Here is an 8,180-nt window from a genome sequence, read left to right as displayed (position 1 = left end):
TCACTATTCTTATTTTTTATTTGTTTATTTTCTGTCACTTTAATAATGTTGTATTCTTAACTTAGTATGTTTATGTATAGGCTATGGTACCGTTTTGTTTGTTTGTTTTTGTTTTTTTTTCTTATTCTTTTTAAACTTTATGTGCAATTATTATTTAACAGTTTTAATCAGATTATTATTATTATTATTATTATTATTATTATTATTATTATTATTATATTATTATTATTTTATTATTATTATTTTTTTTTCTTCCAGTTTTCATTATTGGTCACACCCGACCTCAAGCATCTTGCTTTTTCAGGTGTGAGCCAATTACATTGTATTTATACAATAATTTGTAATATGTAGACTATTTGACTATGAGATTTGTAATCAATTTCGAATTTTGAAGAATATTCGTATACGAGTATTACAATAGTATTGTAAAATTTTTGTACGTAATTTTTGCTTGCAATAAAAATCTTGTAAAAAATCTTGTAATTGTAATTTTCAACATAAAGATTTCATTAAGTTACCGATGCCTACTAAATACATGTTTCAACATAATATACAATATTATAGAATATCGAGACTTTATACCGGGATATTACCAGATTCCAATATTTTACAGGAGTTAATGGATCACCTAAATAGAGATACATCTCTCCCGAACATAACTTTCATATTTACTGATGGATCCAAAAATCATCTAAACCACATAGGAGCTGCAGTCTATAATCCGGATTATAACATACAACAAAAAATCAAACTACCACATGATACTACTATCTTCACTGCTGAAACCTTTGCCATCAGACAAGCTCTTCTGGAAATTAAAAACAAACAATTAAATAACGTGGTCATTTGTTCCGACTCGCTTAGTTCTATACAGGCCTTAATGAAACAAACATTACACGTAAATGAAAACTGGTATATTGCCAATACAAGATACCTTTTTTTCCAAGTTTCACAAAGAAAATATCCATATTGCATGGATTCCGGCTCATAGAAAGACGAGTATCATAGGCAATGAAACTGCTGATAGAATGGCGAAAGATGCTGCTCAAGACAATCTTCTACCCATACGTAATATAGCTTTACCTATTATCGACTATTTGCACCGATATAAAGAACATATACATAAATTACGAACACAATAATGGGAAAATGGTAACAGAGGGACGGATTATTACTATCAAATTCATCCGGCTATTTCATGCAAACCCTGATTTCGCAGTAGACATTATGACAGAAGAATAACAACTCTACTCATACAATTACGTACAAAAACTTTTATAACACCGGCTTTATTATATAAATTTCAGAAGAGAGACAACCCCTATTGTAACTGCCTCGCATATGTAGACTTAGAACATATTATAATTTTAGGATGTTCATTAAACAAACATAACAATGATACATTTTTCCAGGACCTCATGAGAAGAAATATTCCACTTCCGATATCTATGGCATATCTCCTTTATTTACCGAAGAGAGAGAGAGAGAGAGAGAGAGAGAAATAATTCGTCCGGCCTTAATTAAGGATGACCACGAGGATCCGGAAATTAATAGCAAACAAATATAATCAATTAAATATGAATATTGTTATAAAAATAAAATGTAATAATTAAGCACCATTGATTATCAATTATAAAATAAAATCTTAGAAGATGACTATAAAAATTATACTTATAAATAAAAGTTTTATTTAAAATTAGCATATCCTTAATTAAGGTCTTCTGAGTGGTATAAATGAAACTGTATAATCTGCAGGGAATCTTTAAGAATTTGCGAGATGATTTTTTGAATTTCAAAAAAGATTATATTGATAATTGTTTAAAAAAATTATATGTAAATTTTGGTAAATAACTCCGAGCACCAAAAAATAAACCTGTCACTGACCAACTCATTTAATTACGCACAAAATGCAAAGTAAAGATTACATAATAAATATAACCAAAGATACTCAAGCAGAGTGAAGCCTATGTAAGCGAGTTGCAAACATAACTAATAGAAGATAACACGGCCTGCGGTTATTCTACTATGCGATTATATCCTACTGGATACTGACGCTGGAAGGCCTTCGATGTCAGAAGCGTCCTGAAATAAACAGAATAAGAAGAAGAAGTCGATGAGAGGACCTGACTAACAGCTGTTCGACAGCGATATCTATCGACCTTGATAGCGGTCAAGGTCCGTCGATATGTCAGGTTTTCGCACGCCGCCATATTTGCTCCATCTGTTCGGTTTGTTTACATTGGGTTGTAGAAAGATTTTGTGTTATGATTTATATGTTTCATAAAATAAGTTTTCAAAATGCCTGGATGTGCAGCCCCAAATTGCTCAAGACGTTCCAATAAAGGTTTCAGATTGTTCGTCTTTGCAAAAGATGTGGAAAGAAGAAAAAAGTGGCTTCAAAATTGACGAAGAGTTCCCTGGAAACCAACGGATTATTCACGACTTTGCGAGGTAAGCCAGTAAATATGTAATAATTATAAGAATATGAATTTAAGCGTTTTGGCACTAAGTTTTAAATTTGCATTTTAATCTGTATTGCGCTAAATGCGCTGATTGATCAATAAATTATTAAAAAATTGCATAATTTTATATTCGGCCGAAATATCTAGCCTACTTGCATGCAAACGATAACCTAAGAATTCGGCATATTGTAAGCTCCCCTCTACATTTTAACATTATTTAGATTAGAAAATGTGCAAATATATTATCAATCAATCTTCTTAATATATCCAGCTGTTTGCTGACAACGTAAAGTCCACTATAGTCCACTGTAGTCTATTCAGTTGTTGTTTTTCAAGAGAAATGAGGGGTATTTTGATCGGTGTTCATTATAGATGCCTATTGCTAGTAGCCAGAGGTGGGTGTAGTCGGTATATACTGCAGGGCTGTGTCTTCTGCAACTGCTACCGGTACTGATGATTTTAATTTACTTCTTTTGTGGTTTATGGATGGACAGTATAGAAGAATGTGTTCCAGATCTTCATCATCATTATTACACCACAGACAAGTAGGATTATCAGAAATGTGAAATCGGTGTAGGTACAATTGAGTGACAATGTGACCTGTTCTGGCGCTTGTTAAAAATGTTTGAAAATGTCTGGGCAAGTTTCTGTACATTTCCAGGTCATTTGGTTTCTTTCGTACAGACTGTAAACTTTTTCCTTTGTCAGAAGAGAGCCAATTGTTGATCCATAGGTTTGTAAAATGAGACTTTATTGAAGCAAAAGCATTGGATAGAGATATCACTTGAAGAGGTCTTGGTTGAGAAAAAGGTGGGTCTAACCTAACCTAACCCCATTGTAAAATAGATGGGATATGCTGTGGGCCAATATTATTATTATTATTATTATTATTATTATTATTATTATTATTTTGTTGCTCTTCATTAGTTGTATAAGAAATGCAAAAGTAATATAGTCACAAAATTTCGCCTCCTTCAACTACAAACAGAAGACGCAGGCATTTTTTTTCAATTCTCCAGAAAAGCTACACCAAAGAAGGCATTATTTTCTTTGCTTCGCTGACGTATGTGAGAAGTATATAGTAATAAACACGTCGAGTTAGTTGTAGCCACAAATATTTTCAACATAAAAATCGATTGATACTGTATACTGATATTCTAATGCAGTGTTTTTGCCAAATCCCTTCCCTTACAAATATAACATTTGAAAGATTCAGGACGCAATACTACCAGATATTTTCGATAAGATGTGCACTGGAGGAATGTTAGGAATTCATTATTAGTAAACATCAGTTGTTTATTGACTATAGGCAGCAGTGGCGTAGCATGAAATTTTGAGCAGGGGAAGCTAACTCAAGTTGTCTTTCATGCAATATGAGAAAACGTATTACAAAATATAGTCTTAAAATAAATAGTAGTCAATGTAAAGTCAGCAGTCAAAGATTGGTTGGAACCTCGTAAGTAACACAAATAAGGCATGACCTCAAATGGTACATAGTAAAATATGATTTCACGGTTTACACATATCTCTGACAAATAGACATGTATATATACGTATAACATTCGCTCACTCCCTGTCATAGTTAGAGGAATCACAATATTAACAGTCAATATATACAGTATTAGTATCACGACCTAAAACACGATGAATAAATGACATAACCCTCTAAAATCAGAACAAGCCTTGCGGCCTAAACCGTGATGCTGAAGAAGACCAATATTAATGAAGATATAGCAAATTTATGTTTTTAACTTTCTCTGAACTCCTACTATCCTTTACATTGTTAATATAGCTTGTATCATACTACTCAATCCCCTTTATCCTTGATTTAAATATTGAGTTTTCTGGAATTCCATTTAGGTGTGTTTGAAGTTATGCTGAAACAAACAAAGACATATTTCTTTACCTATTTTTCATCTTTATTAACTTGATTAGAGCTAGAAACAAAGTATGAGAAGAAAATTTTAAGTGTATAGCAATTGATATTGAAGATGAGGAGGATATACTGCGCGACATTTGTAACAAAACTCCAATAGATTCTATGAGATTCCTCACTAATATTAACAGTATCAAAATGACAATAGAAGAAAAAGCACTGATTCAATATGAAAAACTTTTCAGATTACCAGGAAACAACTGGCATTCATACAGTCCTCTCTGTAGATTGAAAACTCAAAAAAATTTCATATCCATTGTTCAAGAATTAAAACAGAAAATCAATATCCCGAATTTAAAAGAAAACTTACAAATTAAATGAAACCCTTTAACTCTATTAAATATAGAATATAATCTAAATTTAACAGAAGAAATACTGAAATCAGAAGTAAACACTGAAATACTGACACAATTGTCTATAGAGACAATTAATATTAGGTACCCTCCACAAAACTGTCTCCATTTATATACCGACGGATCCTTGATCTCCAGAGAACAAGGTGCCGGTGCAGGTGTTACGTGCTGTCTCTTCTCACTTTATAGATCTCTTGGATATGGAACAACAAGTTTTGATGGAGAATTCATTGCAATAAGTGAAAGTCTCAGGAATCTTCTATGCCACATCAATAAATTTAAGAATGCGGTTATATTGTCAGACTCCAAAGCAGCTATTCTATCAATAGTCTCTAAACACACACCTTCGTCTCAAACAGCAGAAATAACTAAAATGCTCCCTCAATTAATATCACTCAATAAAAGAATTGTATTCCAATGGATACCATCCCATTGTGGAATCCTGGGAAACGAGAATGCGGATGCTTTAGCAAAGAAGGGCAGCACTGCTACTTACAGACCTGTTACTAAATCTACGTATTACTCTGTGAAAAGATTTATTAAATCTACATACTTAGACTTCAACAAACAAAATTTGATAACACAATCTCAAGGGAAAAAATGGAACTCTCTGCATCAAAATCCACTGTTAATTCCCAATTTACCACGAAAATCGTCTGTAGCTGCATTTAGATTGGCAACAGGCCATGATTGTTCGGCCAAACACCTGCATAGAATTGGAATATATCAGTCCCCTAACTGCCCATTGTGCAACTCAAACAAAGAAATGGATTCGGAACACCTCAAAATCTGTGCTTCAGTGGCTGGCCACGATAACATCTTTGAAAAATATTGGAATGCAAGAGGTCAAAAGACTTTATTGTCAAACGCCTGGCATTAGAAAACAACAACAACATTTGTAACAAGATAAGCTAACATTAAATTTCCAATCAAAGATCTTGGCTATTCAGGCTATTTTGTAAAGTTGATTTGAAGTGTACAGACAGGAATATTATATTCATTTTAAATTTTATCTCACGCAGTTTTAAAATCTAATGTTTACATTGAATCTTTCATATCGCTACATACCACACACGGGACTGATGTCTGATTTGTGTTGCATTACATCATTATGAAATGAAACTCAAAGAGGGCATAACTTTACAAATATACATATATCTGAAAAAAATAAATAAGCGAGTTTTCGTAAGGTCGAAGACCTGTGACAGGCTACATTTGGTTTATTCAGGCTTTTAGTATGCTTTGCATGTACACTTGTTCGTAGATTAAGTACAGAAATAGATTTACCCTGGACCGAAGAAAGGAGTGGTTTCCCGTGTAATACAACATAATGATTACGTGATGGTTTCATGTGAAAATGCCAGAGAAAATCATTGGTTAGGTATACAAGAAAAGAAGATGTTTGAGTGATTTTAGAGTGATGTACTACAATTTTGAGGTTATTTTCAATGTTTGAAGTAACCTACGTTTCTTTCTCCCGTTTCTTGTGTGTAGCAGGATTCATATTTTTAATTACAATCTATTAATATTACTCTGGATATGTTTGAAATATTTATTAAATCTCCTGTTCTTTTCAAGCAGTGTACTTCTTAATGTAGAAGAAATTGGTGTATTGAGGGACCTGTCTCTACCCGGACGGAGGCAAACCGTGGAAAACCCAGGCAGGTAGTCGGCCCGGAATTTCAACACAGGACCTTTCGAATAAGAGTTTCAAGGTACAATAGACTGAGCTACCGCACTTGTTCACAGATTTTATAAGGCCTACTTGGTTATTTCTTTCATATTATAATGACCTTTACGTTGTAAGCAAGTAGGCCTATATGCTATTAGCTTCTCCATGTTTGGGTATTAAAACTGTCCTTTTATTATTTTCATGTTTAAATGACCATTTTGACACTTTTTTGTGTGCTTTTTAAGTGAAAAGTGACTAGATCCTTGACCGGTAGTAGTAACATTATACGAGACATAACATTTGAAATACGCTAAAATTCGATAGCTTTTATAAATTACATATATATATATATCACTTCATACAGGTATTTATGTATTAATAAAACATTAACTTTCGCAGAATGTCCTGCTTGACAACAGCAACCGATGGAGCAAAGATGGCGGATAAATACTTATACATCGGTGGAATGGGATGAGAGGACCTGACTAACAGCTGTTCGACAGCGGCATCGACGGACCTTGATAACGGTTGTATTGTATTTATTGTATTGTATTTATTAACATTCCATGGCATTCATACGTTGCTTCACAGCTAGAATATGGAACAAGTCAAAAAACTGAATACTATTATAAAGTCTTAATTTATAGCCACAGTCTAAATGAAATATATACAGACGAGATTTACAATATAGTCTGCTAGTACACCACATAGTTTTAGTATCAATTTCATAAAGCGTTATTGAATTCCATGAATTCATCCACAGAGTAGAAGGCGTGAGAAATTAGACACTTCTTTAATTTGGCCCTAAATAATCTTATGTTTTGAGTTTCATTTTTTATATCGATAGGGAGGCTACTAAAAATTTTTATTGCCATATAACGCACTCCTTTTTGATGACACGATAGACTTGCCGATGGAGTATGGAAGTCATTTTTTGACGTGTGTTTATGCTATGAATTGTTGAATTAGTTACAAAGTTTTCACGATTACATACGAGGAAGATTATTAATGAAAAGATATACTGACAAGCCATGGGCATTATTTGTAGTTTTTTTAAATAGTCCTACACGATTTTCTAGATTTGGCGCCTATTATTATTGTAATTTATTACTCTTTTTTGTAATAGGAATATACTGTTACTGTCTGTGGAATTTCCCCAGAATATTATTCCAAAACTCATTACCGAGTGGAAGTATGCAAAGTACTCTATATTGTTTTTAAGGTATCGATATTTACTATCTTTTGCATAGATATAGCAGTAAAACATGCTGAATTTAGTTTGGGGGTAATTTCTTTAATATGATTTTTCCAATTTAACACATTATCGATTTTTAAGCCAAGAAATTTGGTGGTTGTTGTTTCTAATAGGGATATATTGTAATTATTGCCCTAGAAATTTTCGAGGTTGAATTTGTACAGGATTTAAATTGAATTATGTTATTTTTTTTAAATTTAATATTAATTTATTGACTGAGAATCAGTCACATATTTTGAAGAGAATTTCCTCTGTTGAAGATTGGAATGTGTTGGATTTATTGGCTGCAATTACTATACTTGTGTCATCTGCAAATAATATGGGATGGCCTTCATCTTTTATTAGGAGGGCAAGATCATTTATGAACATTAGAAAAAGTAGGGGAACTAATATTGATCCTTGAGGAATTCCATTATTAATAGTTCCACATGTCGAGACAGATTTCATATTTGTATTGATTTCGACTTTCGGTTTCTTATCTGTGAGATGTGAGTGAAATCAT

General features: G+C 32.7%; 1 long non-coding RNA gene across 1 annotated transcript; it reads left to right on the top strand.

The window, feature by feature from the left end:
- Window positions 1-2,216: 2,216 nt before the first annotated feature.
- Window positions 2,217-7,221, top strand: LOC138697165 (uncharacterized). The gene is made up of 3 exons (XR_011331547.1): window positions 2,217-2,451; window positions 6,333-6,466; window positions 6,823-7,221. It is a non-coding gene; the product is annotated as an uncharacterized lncRNA (long non-coding RNA).
- The last annotated feature ends 959 nt before the right edge of the window (window positions 7,222-8,180 follow it).

The sequence above is a fragment of the Periplaneta americana genome, chromosome 3 (assembly GCF_040183065.1).
Source record: "Periplaneta americana isolate PAMFEO1 chromosome 3, P.americana_PAMFEO1_priV1, whole genome shotgun sequence".
In the NCBI taxonomy this organism is placed as follows: Eukaryota; Metazoa; Arthropoda; class Insecta; order Blattodea; family Blattidae; genus Periplaneta; species Periplaneta americana.
The sequence above is the reverse complement of the archived record's forward strand: the minus strand, read 5'-3'. Positions and strand labels throughout refer to the sequence as shown.